The sequence below is a fragment of the Vicia villosa genome, linkage group LG4, assembly GCF_029867415.1.
Source record: "Vicia villosa cultivar HV-30 ecotype Madison, WI linkage group LG4, Vvil1.0, whole genome shotgun sequence".
Lineage (NCBI taxonomy): Eukaryota > Viridiplantae > Streptophyta > Magnoliopsida > Fabales > Fabaceae > Vicia > Vicia villosa.
Genome location: NC_081183.1, coordinates 165702866 through 165719288, shown reverse-complemented (window position 1 = coordinate 165719288; position 16423 = coordinate 165702866). Strand labels below are relative to the sequence as shown.

General features: G+C 33.9%; 1 pseudogene; it reads left to right on the top strand.

Annotated features, from left to right (window-relative positions):
* The first annotated feature begins 2224 nt into the window (after nt 1–2224).
* Nucleotides 2225–16221, top strand: LOC131598255 (protein argonaute 4-like; annotated as a pseudogene).
* The last annotated feature ends 202 nt before the right edge of the window (nt 16222–16423 follow it).

The window sequence follows — 16423 nt, the reverse complement described above, 5'->3', positions numbered from 1 at the left end:
TGCTTTTGCATATACTCGAAGAATGTCCATAAGTTGTCTTGCATAAGATAAATTAGCCCTGCAAAATAGAAAATAATCGTCAGAAAATGTAGTTGGGACACCATGGGCACCCCTCTACATATTCGAACACCATGAATGTATCCTTCAGCCACTGCTCTATTGATGAGCGAAGAAATCTCTTTTGTTATAAGGATACAAAGGTATGACAACAGAGGGTCTCCTTGTCTCAATCCACTTCAGGATGAATAGGTCCGACTCAATCAGAATTAATCAAAAATAAATATTGCACCAACATTTCTTAATAATCAAATTGGATTGATTAAAATCTTCGAAATTTCTAAAACCTTATATTCCCTTTCTCTTTAGATTTCCAAATGTTTTCCATCTCTTCTAGTGGATTCTCTTCTCCTCGTATTTTGAACTCTGCAAATAATTACAAATATGTTTTTCTTAATATTTTGACATAATCCCATAAGGATCATGAAGTAAATTATTGGATACATAGGGGTGTTATGAGATATTACTCTAACTATGACGATTTTCAGGGCAAAAGAGATACATTTTTCTTTTTCAACCTCTTCCCTCTTTTCAAATGCAATATTTTAAAAAGATGTAAGGTCGAGTAATATATATGCAATCACGAATAAGAAGCCCTATATACCCGGTAATGTTAGAAACGATAGATATATGCATCCACTATTTAAACTTTCTTTTGTTTTTGTTTCCCACATTATTCTCAAACCAGTTAATATTTTCCAAAATTTATTAGTTAACCTCGAGACCTATTGATATACTTTGAATATGTCATAGAATTTATTACTTTCCTTCTCAAGGCCCTACAAATTACAATGATATATTTAGCAAAGAGTAGGTGGGGTATGGAAGGTGCCTTATTGGCTATTGTCAAACCACGAATAAGTGTTTTATTATTTCTCAATAAGTTATAAAGTATTTAAAATAAAAATACACAATTAAAATAGTGTTTAACGGACATGCTATAAATTTTTTTATGCAAATACAATAATTCAGGCAAACACTATAAAATTCTAAGGATAATTTTTCTACCATTAACACAATAATTCAAACAAACACTACAAAATCCTAAGATACATTCAGGGAAAAAAAAATCATTAATACAAATTTAATCTCAATAAACTAACAATGCAAGAATATATGTTTACTATGCCTTGATTTACCATAGTAAAATAAGTAATAAATATTTGATTAGAAAAGTTCATAAAGATTTGACCTCTTAAAAAATTGACGATAAAGAAAGAAGTGAAAAATGAAGAAGAAGACGCGAGAAGGAAACAAGCGATCAATGAATGGTGCAAAACTGAAAAAATTCAATTGTGTAAGTGGAAGAAGATAGAGAGTTAAATATAACATAAGATCTTACGTATAAAAATTGTTAAGCTTTTGGATAATTTCTGGAACCAAAATTAGAAATAACTTCGTAATTTTATTTATTATTAAATTAGCCAAATAATTTTCATTCCCCTACTAACTAGCCAAAATTTTCTACTTATTGTTTGTTTACGAAGACATGATGTTAATATATATATATATATATATATATATATATATATATATATATATATATATATATATATATATATATATATATATATATATATATATATATATATATATATATATATATATATATATATATATATATATGGCTATCTTATGAGAATGATATTTTTATATAACAATATGAGAATGAATCTGAACCATTAGATTTTAAAATCAATGGTGCAGATTGTATGACATTTTTTAATTTAATTTTCTTTTGTTTGGAACTTTTGATTATATGCATTTTTCATATTAAGTTTTTTTAGTTTTTCTCTAGTCCAAAAAAATAAATTGGTTTTGTTGTTGTCATTAATTTATTTTCTTAAACAAAATTATTTACATAAAGTTGTTAATATTTCAATTTTTAATCATTAATATGCATCCGCATAATTAGATTGAGGTGGCTAGCGAAAACAATATTTGCCCCATTAATAAGCACCTATTCTCTTGGATCTCCATATACCTATTTTCATTTTTATTCAAATAAGCCCCGGTCATATGGCACCGGTTGCTCTATTTTTTAGGATACTGAAGCGCTGGTTGTCCTGTTTTTTAGCATTTGAATTTCTGCTATAAATCCATATAATGAGCCTATTAATGTTTGCCACATTAATAAGCTTTATCTTGCATAAAAAAAATAGCAATTTGTGATCTATTCAGGATAGGGATTCACATTTGCCAATCACTTTGAAGGGTCCTAATAGGGTTCCTATGGTTAGGCGTGAATTTGTATTTGTTGTGCAGGTTGCTCTTTTTTATGAAGATGGATGTCCTGGTGCGAAGGTTTCTGGTCGAAAGATATTAGACCGAATTCAAGCAACCTATAATTCTGAGCTGAATAAGAAAGATCTTGTATACAATGGTGACAAAAAATTGTTCACTACTGGCTCTCTAGCTCAAAACAAGCTTGAGTTTACAGTTGATCTTGAAGATGTAACATCAAACAGGTTCAGATGTGTGAATTTTGGTTTTAGAATTGTGTTTTTCTTGGTTATTTATGTTTATGATGTTTAATTTATCTTGTATAGGAATAGTGGTAACCAGAGCCCGAAAGGAAATGGAAGTCCTAATGAAGCTGATAGGAAGTGGGTCCAAAAATCCTTCCGATACAAGACATATAAAGTTGAAATCAGCCTTGCCTTCAAAATTCCTCTGCAGGCTATTGCCAATGCCTTAAAGGGGAATGAGACAGAGAATTATCAAGAAGCCATTAGGTTGACTGCAAACAAGAAAGCCGAAGCTGAAAAAATATTGCAGATAAAATAACCTGAAGAAGAAGCTGAGTCCATGTATATATCAAGACTCGGTATAGCTCGTCAACGTCAAGCTATCATGGACGGACCGAGGGACGCATTCTCTAATAACGTACCCGGAACTTCTGTTCAAGATGTCGTGGATATGGTGTTGGTAACCCAATACTTCGACACCATGAAGGGAATTGGAGCATCCTCCAAATCTTAACATGGTCCTGGTGCTGTCAGAGACATTGCTGTACAGATTAGGGATGGTCTCCTTTAGGAAAATGCTGCTAATTTTTATAAGTACTTTTGGAGATACTATAAATGTTTTTTTATGCAACTTCATGATGTAAATAGTCTTAATTTAATAGATTCATTTATAAGTACTTTTGGAGATACTATAAATAAATGTTTTTTTATGCTAGTCTTACTTTAATATATTTATTCTGTTTAATAGACGTCCACCCGCACGATGTGCGGAAAAGTTTTAAAATTTATTAAATTATTAATAAAAAGTATTTTAGTTAAAATTAATAATATAAAATATAATATTATAAATTAACAATAATTCAATAGTTTTATAATAATATAAATTATAAATAATTCAATAGTTTTAATGTCTTAAAAAATAGTAATAATAATATATTTTCAATAAAATTAAAAATAAATAAATCATAGAAAATAATAGTAAAATTTATATAGTAAAACATATAAAAAAGGATATGTTTAATTTGTTATTATTGGAATAGAAAAAAATTCATATAGTAATTAACAACCAAAAATTAAAAATAAATAAATTTAGATATTGAAAGTTGTTAGGAAGCTAAATCTAAACCCTAACAAACTAGAGAAAAATTAAGAGAAATAAAAGAGACAAGTAAAATAAACTAATAAAATAAAGACTTTTTCATTTCTTTGATATCTCAAATGTGTCAAAGACACTACATTATATAATGTGACTAATGGATAATCTTACAAAAGACTTAAATATTAAAAGCCCACCTAAATGATAATTGAAAAGCCAAACTAAAATATAATAAAATTACTAATAAACTAACATAAATAATATAATTCTACTCTCTATCAAAAGAAGTATACCTTAATAAATCATAACTTCGTAAAAATAACAAATATTAATTTTTTTACTTTAAACTTTTTCATTTAAAATTATTTAAGTTCATATTTGATCTATGAATCGACATAAATATATATTCTTTGTTAATTTAATCCATATGTAAAACAAAAAATGAAAAATAGCAATGATTTAATAGTTAACATGGTTAAAAATAATATATATATATATATATATATATATATATATATATATATATATATATATATATATATATATATATATATATATATATATATATATATATATATATATATATATATATATATATATATATATATATATATATATATATATATATATATATATATTCATCAAAATAATAAAGTTTACATGGTTAAAAATAATAACAATATATATTAGTGGGGAGTTAATGGTAGGGCGGAAAGAAGAAGATTATTAATTATTTAGCAATTTAATTAATTAATTAATTAATTAAAAAATTATCTTTAGTTAATCAATTGAAAATATTAAAGGAAAAGTGAATACTCATAGATCAATTTTCATTAAAAATGAAAAGTGAAAGTAAGAGATGAAGAGATAATTATCAATAATTAAGTAATTTAATAAATTGATTAATTATTTTTATTTAACTAATTGATGATTTTGGTTTATGAAAGACTAATTCTTTGTTATTTAATTGGTAATGTGGAAATTAATATTTTACCTATTTTTTTGGTATTAATGGGATGAGTGGGGTGGGTGGGTGTTAATGTGGGAATGAATTATGTAGATATGAGTAAATTTTATTGAATTATTTTAAAAACTAATTTAAAATAATTTTATTAACATTTGTTCATGATTTTAATAACCTTATAATTATAATCGATTATCAAATATAACTAACATGCATAAAAGAAAATATTACAAATCCGATAAAGATATGTAGTCGTTTAAAGAATGCATTCATGTTTATTAAGAAATTTTCAAATGCAACTGTATTTACATATGCCTTTGAATTCGGGTATTGTGGCTTGTCTCAACTTTCAAAGCAACAGCAAAGGCGTCAATCTGGTGGTTGTGTCTTGTGAGGACCACCCTAAATGAAGGGAAAAACAACAAAGTTACTTTTGTTATCAAAATCATAAACGGCATTCTCGGGCTGACCCACATAAGCTCTTATGGGTTGGTGTTGGGACAATGTCACATTACTCAAAGGTATTATTTTCATTCATCCAAAAAAAAGCAACTCAAAATCATAATTAAAAATTTAAAACATAAAAACTCAAGAAACAATTACAAATAGATAGATTCATGGCTAATTCTGCCTAGTTTCTATAATCATTTTCAATACAACAATAATTAGAGAGAGTTACCAAAAAAAAATGAAAGAGTTATCAGCTGTCATTTTTCTAAATTAGAGAGGTGAATTTATACAATTTGGGAAGAGGTTATGAAGAGGCGCATTTATACTATTTGGAAAGAAGTTGTGAAAACTAAGTGAATTGAAAAGTGTGAGAATGATAATGGGATTAATGGAAGAGGTTAGGTGGATTACGGGTTTATAAAAACTTAATATTAATTAATTAATTACAAAAATGGTGGATTAAATAGTAATTTATTAATAATTTTTATTTAATTAATTGGTAAAAATATGGAGAGGTTACGTGGGATTGGTGGGTTTAATTATTAATATTTTTATTTAATTAATTGGTAAAAGAATTCGGCGGGAAATTTTAGTAAGAAGAAGTTATAGGATTATAATTTAGTATGATGTTCATCACAATAATTCTATCTATTCATCGCATTCAATTGTCAATCTCTCTTCACTACTTTTGCATGGTTTTCTACTTTATCAAACATTCCAATTCAGAAAATTATATTATTCAACAGAAAGTGAGGCTTTCTTTGAATATAGGTTTGTTATTGATGCCGCACTTGTCTATCTTCTCATATGCATTAAACTATTTTATTTTGATTTTTTATTTCATTCTATTTTTTTAGATGCGTCCACAACTATGATTGTCCGTCCCGGGCTTGTTGTGGACTTCTTGATTGCAAACCAAAATGCCATGGATTCTTTTAGTTTTGACTGGGCTAAGGTAACCAAGTGATCTAAAGACTTATATGTTTGTTTAATTGTTCTTCAAATATACCAAGACCTAATCCTTTGTATATTTTGTTATGTAGGCCAAAAGGACTCTGAAAGATTTGAGGATCAAAACCAAGCCTTCAAACCAAGAGTACAAGATTACTTGGCTGAGTGACTTTCCTTGCAAGGAACAAATGTAAATTTTCTATCTCACTATATATTGAATCCTTTTGATGCAATGGTACTAAATTATTATTATTTTTTTAAATAAGCAATGAGATTAAACAAAGGAGCATAAGGGATACTCCGCCCAATACAAACGGAAAACTCCTACAACTCGAAACACAAGAGCGGTAGAATATTACAAGTATGGAAATTACAAAGATCTCCTAGGTTATAGAAGGATAATAGCCAATTCCAAGAGGAGAGAATAATATCCGACATACATTCAGAAAAGCTAAACGACTCTTTTTTAAAAATACAAGCGTTACGCTTCAACCATAAACTCCACACCGTTGCCAACCAAATCACCGCCATAATAGTTCTCTTGGATAAACTCTTCACTTTATCTCTAAAGACGAAGAAGCTAACAAAATCCTGATAAGACAACTTCGAACCGTGACCGATCCAACCAAACACACTCCTCCAATTTCTCGAAGTTATCTCACATTCTCCAAATAAATGCGATAAGGATTCCTCCTCTTTCATGCACATAACGCACAATAAGTCATTGACATCCACCAAAACTCCTCTCTTAAACAAAAGATCTTTTGTTGCAATTCTATTATGAGTGAACCGCCAACCAAAAAACAGAATTTTAGAGGGGACTTTGACATTCCACAAGAAACTCACGGCTTTAATTAAAACTTGACTAAGAGGAGGGCCCGAAAGATTATATTTGAAGCGATTGTAACACGACTTAACAGTGAACACACCCGTCGAAACTTCTCTCCAAGCGAAAGTATCCATATGATCCTCACGTAAGTGGCGCTGCTGCAAATTAATAGTGAGTTCATGCGCCAGAAATGCGACGCTGCTGCTGTCTGCAGCCTGAGAATTGTTCACTGCCAGCAGCTCAAGAACGTTCCAGTTCCAGCCATCCCTTTCCTTGAAACCAGCTTCTGCAACAAAAATGAGATGGTTGTCCGCCAATATAAACAACTCCGGAAAAGCCTCCATAATGGGCTGCTCATTAAGCCAACAAGCATACCAAAATGGGGTCTCCTCTGCATTCCCCACAATACAATCCACCGCCCCCGCAAAATGCTTATCAAGTAATCTTTCATAATTATCCGAAATCAAAACATCTCTCCACCATATAAAATCATTATTTCCTACCACTGAAATATCTCCTACCAACACCTTTAGTTTCACATTACCTGTCATACCCCAAAATTTTCCCATCATATTTTAAAATATTTTGGCTCAAGCACTAAGAAATGAGCCTGACTATCTCTTTCCTAAGCAACAAGCCCACAACCAGGGTTGTGCTTCTCTCAAGGCCAAATCAAGTTCTACCACCTCAAGTGGAACTCATGGCCTCTCATATGCCTCAAAGAATCCTCACATCAAGTTTCAAGCTCTAACTCACAAGATTGCTCAGTCAAAAGTTTAGAAATCAACAAAACTCAAAGTTTCTAAATTAGGGTTTTGACCTAAAAGTCAACTGAACTTTGACCAGCCACAACTCTCACATGGAACATCAAAAATTCCCCAACCAAAGCTTATTCTCAAGGAAATTATATTCTCTACAACTTTGATGTTGGGCCCGAGGTCAAGAAATGTTTCTGCCTAGGAGTTATGGGCCAAAACATTACATGTCCCTTTTGAAAGTCAACCAAAAGCAATTTTTTTGTCAGGAGCCATATCTTCAGAATAAAATCTTCAAATGGAAAAAAGGTTCCAAAGTGGCTTGTAGAGGACATCTTGAGCGTTCCAAAAAATTCCTAGAACTCTTCTATATCTTAAAAATTGAGGGAGATATACCTTGTCAAAGTTGGACAGAGTTGAGTGAAAAATGTGAAGTAAATATGGTCCAAAATGAGTTTTCTTACAAATGGGCCCAAGTTTTTAAGATCCAATCTTGTTGCTCAAGTTATCAAAGAAGTCCAAATCCAAAGCCCCGAATTTTTTATTAATATTTGATTTTTTATTGAATTTAATTCATGAAAAATACAATATAAATCAAATATTTGAGAAAATAGGAGAATATTTGATTTGCTTTTGATTTTAATCAGAATCAATCACCATAATACTCAATATTTGACAACAAATTCATGCACATGTAAATTGGTGAAAAAAGATTAAGATTTGGTCAAAATTTGAAAGTGTGAAAATCATGTTTCAATCAAATAACAATCTTTGATTAAAGGAAGATTTAACTCAATTTTGTCGACCTAAACCCTCATACTATAAGTATATAATCATTCCGGATGCCAGGGGGGGTGAAATTTTCACAAGGAGAATAAGGGTTTCAAGGTTCCAACTTTCACAACAAGAAGCCAATTTTCGTTTTCTTCATGGGAGTCCATATCAAGCCACACAAATCATTCTAATCTTCTCCTAAGAGGCGAAAGAATAAGTATTGGTCAGGAGATACGATGAGAACAACCTAGAACGCTTGCTTCATGACCTTCATCCTCCATACATGCTATTGAGGTTGTTTAGAACAGGTCGAACGTATCACTTGAGAGCTTGGGGCCATGGATCGGATTACGCCATTACTAGGGCACAAGCTTTGAAGCTTGTCGTTTTCACCCCTACAGGGCATACCAGGCCAAAACGATGCCACCATTGAACTCGCAATAGCCGTTTTAGTGGATCTGGGCAATATTTGGATTCATGTGACGTCGCTCATGGCAGCCTTGAAGTCACGAAATTGAAGAAGAAGAACTTGCGAAAAATCTGCAGGTAATTCCATAGGTACGTTCGCAGCAGAATCCACAGGTAACGAGGAAGAGGAAGGTGAACAGGATCCTGGAATTTGTTGACGTACGCGTGGCCATTTAATGCTCCATGAGTGGCTGGTCAACAACTCAGCATATCTCTCTCGTTGATTGGTGAACGCAGCGCGCGTGGGACACAGGCATTAAAGTTTCTTTGACTTGTTCCAATTTCCCGTGTTTTTTATAATTGTTTAATTTCAATTGTATATTAGTCAGGTAAAGCGTACAGAATAATTGGCAAGAGGAGAGTGATGGCATCTACAAAGACTTGTGATCGATTCCTCCCTAAGACAATTATTTTTCTCAATTTACCTATAGCAGATCCGGTGTTGCCTCTCCCCGCGCTACTACAATACGTCCTCATCTCACAGCCATCAGATCATTCCAACTTCAAATCCAACACTCTGGAATACGCAGGCCCACCATGAACCCTCAAGACTCAACCACACCAGATCCAGCGCCCATGTTTTTATTTTTTATTTATTATTATTTATAAAACTTGTTTTATTTGTTCTTTTTTAAACCAATTATTTACTTATTTATAAACCTTTTTCTTTTTAAATAAAATAATGACTTAGTTATTTAGGTAAATTGATATAATTAGTAAGATTAGGAGTAGGCTTCCCTTTTAATTTATTTTAGTCAATTAATTTAATTTAACTAATTTAGGTTAGGGTCAATTTATTAATTGTTTTGATCGAATTAATCGATTGCGATGATTAATAATAAGTTATTCAATTTTACTTTAATTCACATAATCTAATCCAAAAAAACAAATTAATTTGCTAATGGTTGTAATCGAATCAATCAATTATGATAATTAGTAATAAAATCGATACCTGTTAATTTGTTAATTATATTGATCAAAGCTACTGATCAACGCAATTAACAATACTAAGGTTTAAAATACTAAACAGGGTTGTATGCCACTTAATAATTCATTAACATTTCACAAACTACGAACTGCGAAACTGCGATAATTGCATAACTGCGAACTGCAATTTAAAACACACTGCAACATACAAATTACAAAGGCGTACAACCTCTAAAAAACACAAACATTCCCGAACTACGTAGACTCTGATCCTCCATAAGGAGGTACGTAGGCACTTGGTAACAAGGCGAGTCCCCTTCCCAAAACTTCAATAGGTTTAGGGTTTTCCCTATTTAACTTTCTGTCACCTTTCTTTATTAGCCATAAATCTTTACCTTACACAAAACCTTAGGAAAGGGTTAAGGGTGCCTAACACCTTCCCTTAACCTGATTATAATAACTTACTCAGATCTCTAAACTTCGTAGGGTTTCCTATTCGCCCTGGCAAAATAGGTGGCGACTCTAAAAGTCTAATTTTTAGGGCAGGTTGCTACATTACCATATCTAGCTTTTAAAACATCACACCAAACCGCTTCTTTCTAGGATAAAATCCTCCACTTCCACTTGCTAATAAGCGTCACGTTCATAGTTTCTACGTTCTTTACGCCTAAACCACCTTCCTCTCTAGTTTTACAAACGGTGTCCTAACACACCCAATGAATCGATTTAACGAGGTCTCCACCACTCCACAAGAACTTCCTTTGAATTGAACTAATTTCATCAAACACCTTCAATTGAGCTTTATAGATAGATAAGGAATATATCGGAATAGCATTAAGCACCGCATTGATCAAGACCACCCGACCCGCTATGCTAAGATTCTTTCCTCTCCACACAACTAACCTCTTTTTAAAAAAAGAAATCAAGTCTTTCCACATTGAGATATTTCTCGGATTGTCACCCACTTTAACACCTAGAAACTTGAACGGTAAGCTTCCCACCTTACATGCAGGGAAGTTCGAAGCCACATCAGGGAACCAATCACCAACATTAATCCCATAAATGTTACTTTTATTGAAATTTATTCTCAAACCCGACATTAACTCAAAGCCTCTAAGGATAGTTTTCATACTCCATAGGTTTGCGATGTCTCCCTCGGAAATAATAATTATGTCATCCGCAAATTGAAGCAAATCAACCTCCTCATTCACATCAATCTTAAACCCCCAAAATTCTCCTATTTCTTCCGCCTTCCTCATTAAAGCCGTTAGAACCTCCATCATCAAAATAAATAAGAAGGGAAACAAGGTTTCTCCTTGACGAAATCCTTTCTCTACCTTAAAGTTATTTGTTGTACTTCCATTAATAAGAACGGACATGCTATTGGTGAATATACACCCTTCCATCCATCTCATCCATCTCGCGCAAAAACCCATCCGCACAAGAACATATCTCACAAAGTTCCAACTAACATGATCATAAGCTTTTTCAAAATCAACCTTTAAGACCACGCAACTTCTCTTCTCTCTTTTGGCTAGGTCCAACACCTCATTCACCACTAGGACTCCATCCGAAATACTTCTACCCGGGACAAAAGCCGATTGATTACTAGATACAAGCATCCCAACCACGCATTTCACTCTAGCCGCCAAAAGTTTTGCAATGATTTTATACAAACTACCAATGAGACAAATTGGTATAAAGTCGGCCAAAGATTGTGGATTTTTCATCTTTGGGATAAGAGTGATGAAGGATGAGGTGCAAGCTTTTGTGAGCCTTGCCCTTTCATAGAAATCTGAAACAAGTCTACTAATGTCTCCTTTAACTACCTCCCAATTACCTTTGAATAATTCTAGAGAATAACCATCCGGCCCGGGACTTTTATTCCCATCGCACGCCCACACAACTTCCTTGATCTCATCCTCCGAAAAGGGTCTCTCAAGCCATTCGGCTTCACCTTCACTCAAACACTTTAGGGGTAATTCTTCCGGTATAGGTCTTTCCCTATTATCTTCTTTAAAAAAGTTTTGGAAATAACTAAATATCTCATACTTTATGTTCTCCACACCCTCTATCCTCCCGTTTGCTCCCTCCAAGACGAAGATTGAACCTCTTCTTTGTCTATCCTTAATGGAGTTGTGATAAAATCTTGAGTTTCTATCTCCCTCATGCATCCAAAGTTGTCTAGACTTTAACCTTAGCATACAATCTTTCATGTGTAAATTATTCCAAATCTCATTCGAAGCCTCCCTCCTACTAGCAACCAACTCATCAACATTTCCACCAAAATTATCCACCAATAAGCTATGCAACTCATTTAGGTTTTCCACCTCTTCTTTGACTTTCAAATTGATCCAACCAAACACCTCCCTATTCCAATCTCGAAGACTAGAATTCAACCGTCTAAGCTTTTCATACAAGATGAAATCCCCCCTTCCATTGACATTGATCTTTCCCCATTCTTCTGAGATAAAGGTCTTGAAGTCCTTATGTTTGAACCACACATTGTTAAATCTAAAGGGTTTGGATCCCCAATCTATCACACCAACGTTCAACCAGATCGGAGCATGATTCGAATATCTCTATTTTCAATTCTTTGGTCCACCACTCCCCACTCATCCAGCATCTTCCTCGAAATCAAGAACCTATCAAGTCGACTCATCGCCTTCCCATTATCCTTAAACCACGTGAACTTTCCTCCAACACAAGGAATTCCACCAATCCCATATTTTCAATGAAGTCCCGAAACTCCTCCATGCCTCTAGAACTCAAATTGGAGCCTTCTCCAATTCTTTCCCCCTACTCAAAATTTCATTGAAGTCACCCACTATGCACCATTCCTCATTACCACTTTTATGCTTTCTATCCCATAAGGATCTCCAAACCAATCTCCTTTCCACCGCACAACACGGGGCATACACATTCACAAGATTGTAACAATCTCCTTTCCAATTTATATTAATTCCAACGAAACCCTTTCCTATAAAGCTATAGTTAAGAGATAAAAGATCCTTCCTCCATAGAATCACCATACCTCCTGAAGCTCCTATGGAGTTAGACGCCGTCCATTCAACATCGCCACTGCCCCAAAAAGACTTAGCAAGCATCTCATCAAAACAAACTAACTTGGTTTCTTGTAAAAAGCAAACATTAATATTAAAATACTTAATAAAAAAGCTAACTCTCTTCCTCTTCGAAAGAATGCCCCATCCTCTTATATTTAGCGATAGTAAATTCATGATAACGTTGAGCCGTCTTTGTCATACTTTCTAAAAAAATTTAGAGATTTCTTCCTCGGTATTTTCCTTCTTGTCTCCCACGCACTCCTCATCGGAATAATCTCCTGCCGGTGAATCGTAAGACTCCGAGCCATCTTCATCCCTACTCCTTCACACCGTCATCATATCCTTAAGCTATGAAGAATCTTCTCTCAAGCTGATGAGGAATTGGACGACATCTATAACTGCCTTTATTGATTCATTGATAAACTCCCTGCTCCCAGTTTTGATACAGATTCTCGCTTCGTCCATACTAAGACGTGCCTTCGTTATCTCTTCACATTTGATGTAGGTTCCTACGGATCCGCTAAAACTTTAAATAAGCGTTCTCCCCATGCCTGGCAAGGAATGCTAGATATTATCAACCATGTGATTCTCTCTAAATCCACATCATCTGGAGCCCAGGGTCTAACAGATATGAACCAGTTCTCCCACCACCCTCTTCGCTCCTCAATAAAGGCTTCCACCTCACCACACACCAAGTCTTCAACTAAGCATAAATTAGGACCTAACAAAGTGATCCTGATGGAGAAGAGACCTTCTTCGTGGAAAATCTATTTGATCTTCAGAGCAACCTCCGCTTCTTTGATAACACCAATAAACGCCTTGCTATAACGATCTATCTCTTCCTTAGCAGCCGAGTAGAAAACAGCTTTAACCCTCGTTGCTTATGCACCTCTGTTAACCTTCGTAATACGATTGTGTACGACATCCGCAAAGGATCCCTTGTCCACCCACGACTTTGAACTTTGACCCTGCATCATTCCTTCCTTCATCTCCATGACGACCTCGTTCCTTCCCCTACCTTTATTCCATGACGTCTTTGTCGTCTCCTTCCCTTGTCGCTGAAACCTTGGAGGGTTCGCGTGCAGTTTTCTTCCTTTAAGAATCATACTATCCAATTTGATAGCCAGTAGTTTCTCATACTCAACATTGAAGAAACGTACGAACCCGTACCTCCTTCCATATTTGTCCCTCTTCGGAGGAATAACAACTTCATCGATATCCCCCAGCTCCTTAAACTCATACACCAAATCCCTGGCCTTCCATCTACTCCCGAACTCTGTGAAGAAGAACGATGAAACCGCTGCTCCCTCCATCTTGCTTCCTTCTCCTCTTGCAACATCCCATTTGCCTCCTACCTTATTGAAAGAACTCCTTTCTACCATAGTCCACCCTCCTCTGAAGTTATTCTACGCCCTCATCTACGACCTACAAGGAAAGGTCACAAAAGCTAGAGAGAAAAGAGAGTTTCTCTCTCATCCATTGTTCCTGTGGTTTTATGGTACTCAATTATTAACTTTCTTAATGTCTAAGTATGTTATTTGAAGTTCCTGTCTACATGCACGATGTTTTGTTATTAATGGAAATGTGTGTTTTGTAGGTTCACTCTTAAGAAGAAGAGAGGGGGCGGAGAAGATGACTCGGAGGAGATCAGTATTTATGATTATTTCGTAAACCGATGGAATATTACTCTGTTGTACTCCGCTAACTTTCCATGTATTGATGTTGGGAAGCCCAAACGACTTACTTATGACCCAATTGAGGTAGATTTGGTGCTATTTTTTTTATTATTTTTGTATTAGCCTATTAGTTAAAGTACATGCCTATGCTAATTTCCCTGCAGCTAACCAACTAATCACTGAGATTTTTGTATTACAGTAATGAAAACTCATTTTCTGAAAAATCAAATTATAACAGTAACCATTCATTTCTCTCAATAATCATACATTCATGTTTCTACTGGTATAGAATCATTAAATTTGAGACTCTAGTCACTTTTTTTCCTGAAACTCAGATGATTTAAGATTTTCCCTCACTATTTGTTGACTCTCTACCCTCTGTCTTTTACTTAGCTTTGTGATTTGGTCTCCCTTCAACAGTACACAAAAGCCATATCCCCTCTCCAACAGTCTTCTCTTAATGAGAAGTTGAGGCAGAAGCCTCAAGAACGGATGAGGGTTTTGTCTGATGTAAGTCTCATTACTATATGTTGGGCAATTGGTTATCATAAAAGTGTCACTTAACTGTGTGATATTTGTTGATTTACAGGCGCTGAAAGCCAGTAACTATGGTTCTGAACCCATGCTAAGGAACTGTGGCATTTCTATAACTTTTGGGTTCACAAAAGTGGATGGAAGAGTTTTAGAGGCACCGAGGGTATCTATCTTTTATCGTTGTTATCACGAAAATGTGCATTTGCTTTTGTTCCTTCTTGTGCAGTCTATTCTTTTATTATTTTCTCTGTAGTGAACATCTACAAGCTAAATGCATCTTCTCTTATTTTTTGATATATTGTTTTACTTGTTTTAGAATAAACCATAGTTTTACTTTTTAAATAATGAAATTCCATTTAATTTATAAATGACTGTGCAAGTTGCTATTACAGACGACATTTGATTTGTTATCATCTTTTATTCTATACAGTTGTATAAAATTTGTTCTATATTTATTTTTCAGCTGATGTTCGGAAATGGGGGAGATTTCAATCCCAGAAACGGGAAATGGAATTTGAATAACAAGGTATTCAAGTAAAATCTCAGCTTTATTTTTATTATTTTGATATTTTCCTCTAATGATTCAATAATGTTCTACAGAAATTTGTGGAACCGGTACAAATATTAAAGTGGGCTGTCGTGAACTTTTCTACTCGTTGCACTGTGCAAGGACTTGTGAGTGGTCTGATTAAATGTGGACGAATGAAAGGAATTGTAAGTTCTATTACAACTTACATATTGACATTATTAAAAAGAGTAACTCATTCTTTCTTGTTTGCTATTGACAGCAAGTTGAACACCCTTTTGATGTGTATGAAGAGCAAGGCTAGTTTAGGTGTTCATCACCAGTCTTACGTGTTGAGAAAATGTTTGAGCATGTTCAGTGCAAACATCCTGATCCGCCTCAATTTCTCCTCTGTCTACTTCTTGGAGAAAGAACTATGAACTTTATGGTTGGTTCTTTTAGATATTTCCATGCATCATTTATTTATTTATTTAAAGTAATTATTAAATGTCTTTCTTAACTTATTAATTTACATTAATTGTTAAATGTTCTTAACAAAAAATAATTCTGACATGTGAAGGTCCATGGAAGAAGAAGAGTCTTGCTGAATTTGGAATTGTGGGGAGGAAGTTAGCATGCTACAATTTGCGGATGATACCATTATCACATGGGAAGGAGATACCGCTAATTTATGGAGTATGAAAACGATTCTTAGGGGATTTGAGCTAATGTCGGGCTTGAGGGTCAATTTCAATAAGAGTAACTTATATGGCATTAACGTTGGTGATTGGTACCTTGAGGCGGCTTCTACTTTCCTTTCGTGTAAGGTAGATAGCTTACCGTTTAAATTCCTTGCTGTTAGGGTGGGAGATAGCCCGAGGAAGAGTTCTATGTGGAAGGATTT